The sequence below is a fragment of the Lycorma delicatula genome, chromosome 10 (assembly GCF_047948215.1).
Source record: "Lycorma delicatula isolate Av1 chromosome 10, ASM4794821v1, whole genome shotgun sequence".
Taxonomy (NCBI): Eukaryota; Metazoa; Arthropoda; class Insecta; order Hemiptera; family Fulgoridae; genus Lycorma; species Lycorma delicatula.
In genome coordinates this window covers 63,058,777-63,072,936 of record NC_134464.1, presented here as the reverse complement: position 1 = coordinate 63,072,936, position 14,160 = coordinate 63,058,777, and the positions used below count along the sequence as shown (strand labels likewise).

The 14,160-nt window shown below is 28.8% G+C and overlaps 1 non-coding gene across 1 annotated transcript; it reads left to right on the top strand.

Annotated features, from left to right (window-relative positions):
- Nucleotides 1-14,078: 14,078 nt before the first annotated feature.
- TRNAL-AAG (transfer RNA leucine (anticodon AAG)) lies at nucleotides 14,079-14,160 on the top strand. The gene has a single exon. It is a non-coding gene; the product is annotated as a tRNA-Leu (tRNA).

Sequence of the window (14,160 nt, the reverse complement as noted above, 5' to 3'; positions counted from 1 at the left end):
TAAAAAATATATGGCAAAACATTCTACACAAAAACGTTTTGGACCCATTACAATCAGATTATAAATAAACCTGCTAACGCAATATACAGTAGCGTTCTATATACTGCCTGTGTGGAGAGATATGAAATAGTCGGCGTCACCGTTTCAACACGCGCGCGCGATAAACGAATACCTATAACTTTTGATCTACAATAGATAATGCAAAAAAACTGAAATTCAATTGATAAGTGATACCTTTCTTTTTTAACCTCCGGACCACCGTAACTTATTGCTTCAGAGGATGAGATGAATGATTTGTAGCGTGTGAAAATGCCATGTGCGTCCGGGGCTCGAACCCGGGTCCTCCGCATGAAAGACCGAGAGGCTACCACTCGTCCACGGAGGCCGCGATAAATGATACTTAAAGGAATAACTTTTGTTAAATTTAAAAAAAATTGCTGTATTTAGGAATAACATATTATAGTATAATGTTGTCAGGACGAAGTATTTTCAAATTTGTTTATCAAAGGCCTGCAAATACAAATCAAATTCAAAAAATCGAAAAACAACTAAGCAGATATATTTTTAAGGTAATTATTTATGAATGTATATAAGTTTCTTTCCTAAATATATTGTCGTTTTTTAAATACTAGTAATTTTAAAATCTTTATACTTCAAAAACATATTTTAGGATTTTCACTAAGTAAAAAAAAAAAACCAATCATAACTTATTAAAATTTTAGGAAATAAAATATTAACCAATAATAGTTACGGAAAAATATTTATTTTTTTACGTAAATATAGATTTTACGTAAATTTTAATTCTTGATCGAGTTTTGTGAACGTAATGTTTATATAATGCGTCAGTGCGCACCAAACAGTGAAAATAGCAGTATAAATAAATATTTGTGAAAAGTTAAAAAAGGCAGATTTTTATCCAGAAACAAGTACTGTATTAAATGTTACTCCTCGATTTCATTATTTTTTTTTATATTTTCAAAAAATTTAATGAAGATAAAATCAAGTTTTATTTGTTTTTGATGTAACACGTCATTCTCACGTTTATTTATGATCTTATGAAAACGGTACTAAAACATTTTGAGTAAAATTTTCCGTGTTACAACTTTCGGATGAAACATTTAATGATAAATTCAATATGAAACTAGTTTAACCGAAAAACGGGACTTCGACACTTTTACATGGATATTAAGTGAGTCATTTTACTACATCCACCCGGATATCTCAAAATCTTTTTTGGTAAGGCTCTCAAACTTTTATTATGGTAATTGAGCCATGCTTAGGAACCTTTTCCACCTGGTCTGATCGACAAGAAAATTTTGCCCCTATATTCATGTTTTGAATCTAATGTTCCTATTATCTTATCTTATGTAAATAATAACCAAATCGAAAATAGGGAGGAGATTATTATATGAAACTATCTTTTATTTATTTATAACTTGTTTCCTGGGAAATGAACATGAAGGATTTTCTTCAAAAATACATTTTCGTATTTGATAAAGAAGTATTTTAGATTATATTTGATGGAGATTTTTTTTCTTATTTTAATATTTTGGTTTTTAGCAGTTTTAGTATATTTTTATAGTTTCAGATATTTTTGGTAGATTTTAAATATTTTTTCCATCAGTTTTTAATTTAAAAAAAAAATAAATAAAAATAGATGATCTTTTTTATTTATTTATAATTTCAACAATATAAATAATTTTTTGTAGATAGCTTATTTTATCGTAGATACCTTTCAGTAAAAAATATAATTTTCTTTAAACTTAATTTTCAATTTTTTTTTTTTTTAATTGAAATCGTGTATTAAATGCTTTTCAAAATATGGTACATTTTCGTTTCATGCCACCTAAAAATTCTTGCTCAAATCAACTCAAACTTTTATAAGCATTATAGCTTATAAATATAGATATAAATTAACAAATCAACCTACGTTCGCTTTGCTCGCTAATCTCATATAATTAACAGTAATGTTTTGATTATTTAAATAATAAATAATTTCAATAATTACTGAATTTATTATTTAACTATTTTTTATTTACGATTAAAATATTTATAAATAAAATAAAGTTATACTAGATTTATTGCAATATCACATGAATCTAATGAATATATAGTCAGGTGAAAGTACAACATAACAAATAATTTACTCTATTAATAGGTGAAATAAATAGACTAACAATAAAGTATATTGAAGGACGAGACATTCATAATGTACTCACTTCCTCTGCAACACATTTATCGTTTCTCTACAAAGTTAAATGTTTGTTGTTACAGGGAACAAACATTTGATATTTCCACACGAATAAATCCGTTATGCGTAAAGGTTGTAAATTAGATTTTTTATTTTATGTTAGTGTGTATGAATTTAAATAAGCTTATGTCCACGTTAAGTATTTTAAATTAATACAAAAAAATAATATTAAATTATGTAACAATTATTTATAAAATAAAGCACTTTGGATTACATGAAAATTTATTCATATACTAATCACAATTAATCTAAAATTAAATGAATAAAAAAATTCCTGAAAACCAGACTAGAATGTTTAAGTTATTTTTTAACCGATTTATTCTGATGATGGTGTAAAAGTAAAACCGCTTTTTTCACTTTGATTCACTAGCCGAGTGAAAATTTTCAAAGAATAAATAAAAATCATTAAGGTTTAAAAAACTTTCATATGATTATTCTATCTGCTTAGCTAGCCATTGTGATGGAGATAATATTTTTCTGGTCGGAACGTTTTATAATGAAATATTATAGTTAATTATAACAAATAGAAACACAACAACTTTCAAAGGACTTGCTGTCCACGAAAATCCAACTACTGCGTCTCGTTTTATTCAAGATTATATCACTCTCCTCGAATCGTGGCTTGCATATTAATTAATAAAACAAACGAAACAAAAAATCAAAGCACGCCACATTCACCCTTCGTAAGGAACACTGTCCTCCTGTTTCTATCTTCAATGTTTTGATTCCGAGATCTCAAGACTGTAAATAACTGGGTTTTTATCTTGACCGACGATTCACTTGGACGAAACATATCACTTCTAAGCGGAAACAGTTGGATCTCAAGTTTAAACATATGCACTGTCTGATAGGACAATTTACTTTCTGCTGAAAGCCGAGATCTATATCTCGGCTTTCAGCAGAAAGTAAATTATTGATTTATAAATCCGTTTTGAAGCCTGTTTGGACTTACGGGCTTGAATTGTGGGGTACAGCGTGCAACTCTAATACTGACATACTTGAACGCTACCAAACAAAAACACTGCGGAAAATGATCAACATACCCTAATACATAAGTATTACCTTTAAATATAATTATCTTAACTTAGGAACCGTTCGGCAGGAAATCTCTTTGGTCAGTGTACGATATCAAAATCGTTTGGATCGGCACCCAAATTATCTGGCGTTCAATTTATTGGATAAGTCGATCAGAGATTTTTCAAGATTGCTAAGGAACAATATTGTTGATTTGCCTTTTCGTTTCAATTAGGTAACTTTATGGTCTGGCCGTACGGAGTGCTCTTCTATTTCATTATTAAGTTACAAGCTGCTGAGTCTGTGGCAACTTAATGTTAGTTCTAATACTTCTTATTTACTAATTGTTCAATTATCTTGTTGAATAGATAGTAAAGTTGCTGTGTTGTTATAAGAAAAAAAAACTGATATTTTATTCACAGTAATTGTAATTTAGCTTCAATATTCAAGTCAAATTTAAAAGAAAATTCTTATAGCTAATATCAATAAATGAAGGTTAATTGGGCAAGTTGCATGCGGAATTTTATTAATTTTTAACCTGTAAAAGAAATAATTTTAATAAAGTTGTAAAATTTGTTTTATAATATATTAAAAAACATTATCTGCATAATCTATGATGTAATTTAAAAATAACACATTTAAAGATAATCTACTATCTAATTTTAGAAATAGCACTAACACATTTAAAGATATGAAGCATAGGTTGATCGTCGCGTAAAAAAATTCAACCGCAAAGTAAATTAGAATTTAAGTAGAAAAAATGTATATTTAGGTAAATTGATAATCTTATTTGATTTAAAATTTTACTAAATTATAAATAATTATAATATATTTAAGAATAAAACTGGTGTTTCAGTGCAAGTGTGTTTTAATATATGTATACAACGTTTGATTTTTGTTTTAGGGAAGGGGAAAATAAGAAAAAAGTATAAAATAAAAAGAGAAAAGATTATACAGCAGAGTAGAAGGGGGAGAAACATAACTGTATTTGCGTTTTATTAAAGCTTTTTGTGTAGATGCACCGTAAATAGGTTACACTGTCTGTGACCCAGTTGTTTCGGATACGTGTATATTCTGAAACGGCATGCAGTATGCTTTTCTGTTACCGCACTCTATTATACCCTGCTCTGAACTACAACTATCTTCTTTTTTTATAATCTTACTTTTATCACACTACTTTTTTTATTAACATCAATTTAACCACATCCATAATTTTTATACATCAGAATGTAACGTAAAATATCTGGAGAAAATGAAGATTTAAAAATTTTAAAAAATTTACTTAACATAAAAAGTACACCCTTTATAATATTTATTTAAAGAATATAAAGAAATTATCAAACTTTCAGATGGAAAGTTAAACTTAATAATTATTTATTATATTTATTTAATTAATATTATTAAAATTAATTAATTTGTATGTGTGTCAGTATATATGACTGAATTATACTCCTTAGTATTTTATTATATATATTTTTTTATATAAACCTTTAATAAATTGGATCATATTCCAAATGAATCTTGATAATGAGTCCACAGAAAAACTCCTCAAAAATTACATATACACTGGTATAAAATAAACCTTTTTGCCAAGCAGCAATTATAAATGATTTCACAACAGTAGAATTACAGAAAGCAAAATAAGATATAATAAGTAGAAGTAAAAAAAAAGATAAAACAATGAAAAAAAAACACGATAAGTATATGTAAAAAATCAAAAGTCGAATAGATAATCCACAATAGTCACATTCAAGTTAACTATAGACATGTTACGACATAAAACGGAAGGACACTTAGATCTAAAACGTGCAGTCGGTTCAAACTTCTAATGTCATCCCATTGTCTAGTAGGTTTATTCGCAAGTAATTTTGTTTGTTAGTTAAGCCGAATTCCGTATTTTGAACTGAAACGTTGTATCTCCTCAAGCACGCACCGTAATCGTAAATATTATAACATTGTTCCTTGTAAACCAAGCTGTCTCTGTTATACACCTTGCCAACTTATTCTGAAACCGCTGTAAGATAGTGACATTGCTTCTGCTCGCGGTGCCCTATAGTTTGTCCGCCATAAGTCCAGATAGGTTTTAAAATTGTTGAACATTCCAACAACATATTTGTTAGACAAGGCCAAACGAGAACGTCTGCCCAAAAACCAGAAAACTTTCTTAAACTTTATTTCAAGTTGCCTTCTCTTCTCTCTTATATGAACTTTCTACGTAAGTCGACAATCGAGGCGTAAACCTTAGTACCTTACATTCTCAGTTTGAGGAATTACAACGCAATCAGGATGGATTCATGGGCAGCCGTCTCTCCTCATCGTAAATGTCACTTGGTTCGATTTTGCTTGGTTAACGCGTATTTTCTATGTTCTCAACCGTCTGTTGATTAAATCCAATTCATATTGTAGCCTATTCGATGCTAGCATCGACTTCCAGTCGATGCATCAACTTCTGGAATTGGGCTGGCATCAACTTCCAGAATAACTGCTAACCGCAAAGGAAACGACAGTAACCTCGATTGTAATTGGAAGATCTGCTATAAAGATGGATATATCGGGCGCCCCAAGATAGAGTCCTGAGGAACTCCGACTTAATTTCGGAGGACATGGACAACTCTTGGTTATATTTAGATGAGAGAAACTTCTATCTAGGTAGCCGGGTAAAATAAGGTAATATAGTTGAGAACGGTTCATCTTCAATTTGTGCAAGAGGCTAATGTACCAGACCTTGTCAAAGGCCTGTTGTACGTTCAAAAAAGCTGCCGAACAGTATTTTTTTCTGTTCAATGCTACTGCTGATTACCTTTACAAGCCTGTGTGTTTGCTCGATAGTGGAATGCCCACAACAGAAACCGAATTGATGGTTTGGAATTAAACGGTCATGCTCCAAAAGAGGTCACATCCACCAAAGGAGCATTCATTCAAATACCTTCGATAGAATAGGTAATAGATTATTGTCTTGTATGAAGACACATCCTGTACTGATTTGTCTGGTTTCGGGATCATTTACGTAGATTTCCTTTCAGATTTACCTCTGCTTGCTAACTATTAAATCGGATTAAAATCAAATTAAAAAAATCTGATTTGGACACCACTTAACTTCCTCGTACTCCTATTAAATTACATATACACAATTTTATTTTATTTTTTCAAAATGAAAAGTACATAAAATTTTATTTCATTAATAACTTCTGATATTTTTTAATTTTTTTTTTATTGAATTATTATTTATTGTAAAACGTTTTCACAATCAGAGATTAATAAATCAATATATTTAAATTTAAAAAAAAGAAGATGATGTCTGATGTGTCTTCCCCTTCTAACATCCAAATACTTCATTAATTAAAATTTAATTTGGTTATAACTCTGGAACCAACGAAAATAAGTACATTTATGATATATCGTTAAAATGCTCTCAATGAGGGTTAATTACTGAAGTTAAGAAAAAGTCCAAAATAAAATCTTTTTTGAGTTTGGGCTTTTTTGGACACTTTTGGTTCAGTCGATTGCAATCAAAAGGGAAAGTGCACAACTAGATATTACAACAGTCCTAAATCCAAAATTTCAACATCCTACGGCTAATCGTTTTTAAGTTATGCGAAATATATATGTACGTACGTATATACATACATACATACATACGTATGTACAGAAGTCACGCTGAAACTAATCAAAATGGTTTTAAGGATGGTAAAAATGGATATTTCCGTTAAAATCTGAAAACCGATCACAATTCCTTTACTTCGTACAACGAAGTAAAAAACACATAAAAAAGATAAAAAACTGAGTCATAAATACCGTACAAAAGAATATCTATCATGTTCAACAAAATACTAAAATTTTTACCTAAATTTCATCGATAAGGAAGTGTTAATTATATGTTGAAAATATACTTTTGGATATTACAGGAAACAACAGTGTGAGAGAGTAACACAATGTATTACAATCTACCAATTATACATGGGTTAACGTCGCTGCTGTATCCTTATCTTGTAATGGAATTTTACTCATACAAATCCGGTTTATAACTTTTTTCTTATTATTTTAAAGTGGTAAAAATGAGAAATGTTATTTTACTTACTGTAATTAATAATGCTTAACTATAGAATTATGAGGTTAGTAAAAGTAATATTATTTGTCAGCTGATTAAGAGATTTAGATTAAAAGATTGAAATAATTTGTTTTAAAATAACTTTAAAAATCGAAGGTCTTATTTCCCAATTACTTTAATATTTATTTAAGAGATTTCATTTCTTTTCTGAAATTTATTTTCAAAAAAAGCTCCCCTTGGTCTACTTTTGTCCTATGAGCATAGAAATTTATAGCGTATGAAAAATCCCACGCATGATCGGGATTCGAACTCAGGATCTCCGGATAAAAGGTTGAGACGCTAATAACAGATGTTAGTTTTCATATAAACTATTTTTTTTCTCTTTGTTTTTTAATTTGGCTAATTGAGGACCTCGAAACAAAATTTTGTATTCGTTTTTCTTTCTTCTAGGAGTTTTCTTTCCCGGTTTCCCAATAATTGATTATTCTTTCGCTTTATTTATGTCTTTTCTAACCAGACATTGTTGGTGTCTTTTTCTCTCTTTCTCTTGGAAATCATTGAAATCTGGTACGACTTTTCTTGTTGTAGTTTATCATTTTGTACTTCTTCAGTTATGCATTTTTTTTCAGTTTGTTTTACTGGCTTTTTATTCAAAACCATGAATTTGGATTATTTTCCTTAAATATATAAAATTTATTGACTTTCCATGTTATATATTTAGGGACTTTTTTTAAAATTGGTCATGAATTCTAATTTTTATACGATTTTTGTGTTTAGTTGTTTTACTTGTTCTGTTGCAATTTTGAGATTATTCAAAAAGATTGCAACCATCAGCAAACCGGTAAAGTGGTACGTCTTTTTCAAATCTTTAAAGACGATTGCAAAATTTTTTTTTGCTTTATTTTACCATTTAATACTGTCTTAAGGTTCCATATTTATTTTGTCATGATCTTCCTTTTCTCAATCCTCCTTAGTTTTTTCCCATTTGTTTCTCTATGATTGGTTCGACGTTCTTTTTAGGTGCTTTAACACTTAAATAGTTGTTACTTTAGAGAATGATCAATAAATTGAAAGCCGTAAGTCCAAAAACCTTCAAATCTGGTATGGCTAGTGATACATTTTTCTTTTTTATTGATAGTTAAAATCTAATTTAGAATTACTTTTGAGTGTTCCATATGAATACAAATTCATGATACGTTGAAAAGCAATCAAAAAAATAATTTTCTTCAGTTTATCTTCAATCTTTATCATCATCCTCATCTATATTTTAGGATCTAATATGATATGACACCCGTTAAAAACTCATTTCAACTTTTTTTTATCTTACAACATATCAAACAGTTTATAATGTATAAAGCTTTAGGGATTAGCGTCCATAATATCTCAATATTATTTCTACATTACTGTATGTAATTTTTATTTAATTCAACGGTTCCGCTTTCAAATAGCGGCTGATTGTATAATTGACACTATCTTTATAATCTTATGGTCTGAATTTGAACAGGTTTCTTTGTTCTAAATCATCCAACTCATTTATCAAGTTTTATTACCATAATCTTATAAAATTCTATTCAAGTAACTTTATTGGATAAATTTAACCAAAAAGGTAATTAGAATCATATGCCAGGCATGAAAAGTAAGGCGTCTGTTCAAGAATTTTATTAGCCACCGTTCTATTGTTGGGTTGTAATTAATAACATATCCTGTCTGGCGATTCATGTATATAACTGTACCGGACAAATATTTATTAGGGTTAAAAGAATACAATTATCTATGTGTTCCGAATCTTAAAAGCTGCTTTAAATATCTGGAAATTACTGGAATATTATTTTAATCAATCATTCAATTTTTAGACTATATGGCGTTAGGTTCATTATTTTAGGTTTTAGTCTCGAATGTCTTCAGTTATTTGAAGAAAAAATTGGGTAATGAAAAGATTAAAATTCTGTACCTTAAAAGTGGTCTGGGTATAAAATATTTTTCCTTTGATTTTTTGTCATTATTAAGAAACAAATGATTTAATTTAGAACTCATCGGTAAATATATAACAGATCGAAGATACTAATGATATGTGATTTTTAATTTTATAAAACAAAAACTTCAATAAATAATTAATCCTCCAAATAAATATTTTTCTTGGTTTTTTCCTACAGAAATTCTAGATAAAGTTAAATCAATACTAATAGATAAAACAGGTCAGTAGACTCATTTATAAGTTAGTGTGTCAGTAAAATAATAAATATTATTTCAATAAAATTATTTATTTTGAATAGTTATCAAATGATAAACCTAATCTTGAATTTCAAAACGAGCATTCCGCATCAATACATGCATCCGACACGTGAAAAAATTATAAGGACTGTTCAGAAATACGTCATATATCATAAATTGATAGGATGGTACAATATGGAACGACGATTTATGATGTAATGTAGTCGTGCAGGTAGACTGTTACACACATGTCACTCCCTATCTCATACTCTGAATTTTATTTAACGTAAGAAAATAAAAAATTGTTGTTTTCTTGATTCCTGAATATTTTATTACCACGATTATATATTTGTGTAAAACAAATTATTTTCCTGAAATAAAACACGAGTTCAAATATTATTATTTTTAGTTTGTATTATCACATCATTAGACTTCGGTTAAAATAATTAATTATTCAATTAAAATATTGTACAACTGATAGATTATTTAAAAATCAATCAATTTAATTTTAATTTTGGAGAAGAAGCATAAGTCAGAAAAATTACTTTTAAAGAAAATCACAGTCGAGAAAACAAATTTTTGAAAAACCATATTTTAAAAATTGAAAATTAATTGTAATAATTAAAAAATAAATATTCATTTTTTTCCGAATAGTTAATCTTCAAACACGTTAGATTATTTATTTATTTACGGCTGTTTCTTTATTTCTGTTTTTCTATCTACCCATCTCTTTAATTCTTTATGATATTTTTATTTGTTCTTTAGAAAGATCGGCTCTTTGGGTTTTGATACTTCTTGGAACTTTTTATTTTCATCCTCAAATAATCCCTTTAAAATTTACTTTCTCTTTTAATTTCTTCAGTTATCTTTAGTTCTTTTAGGCCTTCTTGGACTCAACCCACCGGGTTGATCTAGTGGTGAACGCGTCTTCCCAATCAGCTAGCTGATTTGGAAGTCGAGAGTTCCAGCGTTCAAGTCCTGGTAAAGGCAGTTACTTTTGTAAGGATTTGAATACTAGATCGTGGATATCGGTGTTCTTTGGTGGTTGAATTTCAATTAACCACACATCTCAGGAATGGTCGAACTGAGATTGTACAAGACTACACTTTATTTACACTCTTACATATCATCCTCATTCATCCTCTGAAGTAATACTTGACGGTGATTCCCGGAAGCTAGACAGGGAAAAAACAAAAAAAAATTCTTCTTGGAGTTATATGAACAGTTTGCCTTTAGTTTTTTTTTTATTTTGTTTGAAATCAAAAATTTGTTTAGTCCATCTGCAGTTAGTTATTCATTCTAAATAAATGGGAGTAAAATGAAATTCGTCGTTTATCGTGTCTGACAATTTTTCAATTTTATTATCAAGTTTGTTATTTGCAATTAATTTTACCTGATTATTGTGAAATTTAGACCCTAATATTTTTCTTTCTTTTTTATAGATTTTCCAGTAGACTTTATAACAGTTTTATAGTGACAAAATTTTGAGTTCCATGTTAAAAACTATGATAAAACTTTCATATTAATATATATAAAGATTGTTGAAGGAAAATTCCTCCATAATACATAAAAAATAGTGACGCAATATGTTGTTTTGAAGGGAGTAGAATGACGAAAAAACGGAAAATGTGATATAAGGGCTTCCCCTTAACAAAAAAATAAATAAAATTATGAAAAAATATAAAATTATGAAAAATATATTATGTATCCAAATTCTGAATTTTATTTAAATTTCAAAATGTATTTTAACTTCATAAATAGTCGTTTAACTGGGCGAAATTTCTTACATATTTACAAAATGAAATAAAGCAATTTGCTGACTAATAAAATAATAACTCAAATATTTGTTATTTACAATATTATTACTATTAGAATACAGGACATAACAGGTATAATTACGCGTAAATTAATTTATTTCGTATTAAAAATAAAAAAGTACACCTCGATTTCTTACACGAGATTGTAATATGTATTTTTTTAAATCAACAGAAATTGTATACAAGTATTAAAAACCTAAATAGTAACATGATACAACTATACAACATGACTACAACTATACGTAGTCGCAGTGTCATGAGTTAATAATGGTGGGATTCAAACCCACGCCCTCAAAGAACTGGTGCCTTAAATTAGCGCCTTAGACCGCTTGGTTATGCTACCCGTCTAACAGCAGGTTCTATTTTTAATAATTTGATTATTATAGAGTCTTGACTTAAAAGGAAAATTAAAATGGTTGGGCAAATATTAATTAATAACAATTTTTTTTTTAATATTATTCAAATTTAATAACCGATCTCTTCACATCAGTGAAATAACAAAAAATTAAAATCACTTTAATTATTAAATAATTTCAATAAATTTAACGTTTTTTTTTTTAATTTATTGAATGAATGAAACAGTGTCGATTCCACAATAACTTGATTTGATCGGTAACTGAGTTAAGAATACTAATTAAATGTGATGAACATGTTGGGTAATATTTATTTTTGTAATCGAATGCTGATCTATCGTACTGTTAAAATAATACAGCTGTAATTTAATACTAGATTGAAATCAATTAAAAATAATATATAAATAATTGTTTCCTTGAGATATGATTTTAATTATTAAGTTCATTGTTTTTATATTTAAAAATATAACGTTTTGTATATATAAACCGAATCAAATTGCAAAATAAAACGTTTTATTGTAATTACGTAAACAAACGTTTTTTATTTACTTAAAAACTTTTTCAATCATATTTGCAATTATGAAAAAATTTGTTCTCATCCTCGCGTATTGTTTACATTGTTACTTTATAATCTAGACAGCGCTATAGCATAGCTACAGCTTTAGAAGAGAAAGTATTGTAATCGTTCCAATTTGGGCATAAGCAAATTTTTTTGGATCTTGACGTTTTGACACCTACGGAACCCAACAGGCGGGACGGAAATTTTCTGGATGTTAATGTTCATTTGTACATATGTGTGTTGTTCGGTGTTGGCTTCTAAATTACCTTATATCTCCAGAACTACTGGAAATGAAACTACATTGGTGTGGCTGGTGATTCGTTTCTAGGGTACCAATCCTCCCGTCCGAATACCACACACGATGAAGACACTATCACTGCCGATAATAACTTCCTTTTAGTGCTGCTAATGCCTGGGCTATCTGCTTTACTGGGGATGAAGTCGGTCCACCGAAAAGCAAGGTTACTATCAATCATAACAAGGCGGTTTAATATTACAGTGCAATTAAGTAGCATGACGTTTACTCAGTTTCTATCGGGGCATAAGGACACGTATGCAATTGTACAAATTAATATTTATTTCTTTTATGCCTCCCAACTTTTTCGAATTTTTCACATAACAATTACTTAATATAGCATGTTTTGAAATAATTGATTAATGAAAAATTAGAGAAACACAGTAACATCCTGCTTTATACCCGTCATTTTAGACTCGACATTACCATATTTTACATTTAAAATTATTAGCATTATTGCTTATAATTATAATCTAAACAAACTTAAACTACGCTCGCTTCGCTCGCTAAGCTTGACTAATTTACAGTAATGTTTGTGTATTTAAATAATCAATAATTGATATAATTACTGAATTTATTATTTAAATAATCAAAATATTACTGTAATTAGTCAAGGTTAGCCAGCAAAGCGAACCTCGGTTAATTTTGGTTAGATTATATTTATAATTGCTTTCCAAATACCTCAAAACACCCACTGATTTGCAAGAACTCTGGTTCTATTGTAGTTTCTTTTTGAAAATGAGGACTCTTTTATTTCTACCGTCGTTCCTGGACCACTACCTTTTTTGAAAGGTACCTTACACTTCTCTCAGGTACATTTTCCAATCCGTCATTGCTTCATTTTACATTAACCTATGTTCCCTTCGCTCGCTAACCTTGACTAATGTGTTAATATTTGTTATATTACCAATACAAAACAGCATGTTAGTGTGTTTTTTCTGTCTTATTCATCAATTATTATAAAACATAAATATTAAGTAACCTTATGTGAAAAAATGCGAAAAAAGTAGGGGGCATTAAACGAAAAAGTACCAGATTAACATATAAAATAATGTAAACAAAGAGATAATTTAACAACAATCCCATCAGTAAGACTAATAGCCTTAGCAGCCGTTCTCCCCCCCTTGAAAAATTTCAAGTTTCACTTTGTGAACGGTTAAGGTTTAAATTCTTTAAAATTATAGATAAGATTCTGCATCAACGCTGCTAGTTTTTTAATTACAAGTTTTATTTTTATTTTATACAAAACGGTTATTCTAATCTATGTCCTTAGTATCTATTAAACGATAAAACATATTTTCTTGAAATTCTTTGATAAAAAAAAAATTAAAAATGATTCATATAGAATTCACGTTATGTTAATTGTGTTCTTTTAAGTACAGTTAGTTACAGAGATAATAACATAAAACATATTTCAGATACAGAATGAACTTAATCTTACAATATACTACACAATTTATTCAATAAAGCACGAGTAATATGGTTGGTATTTTAAACACAATTAGTGGTAAATTTCAGAGTATAAATAACGGTAGCGTGGCCGAGCGGTCTAAGGCGCTGGTTTAAGGCACCAGTCTCTTCGGAGGCGTGGGTTCGAATCCCACCGCTGCCA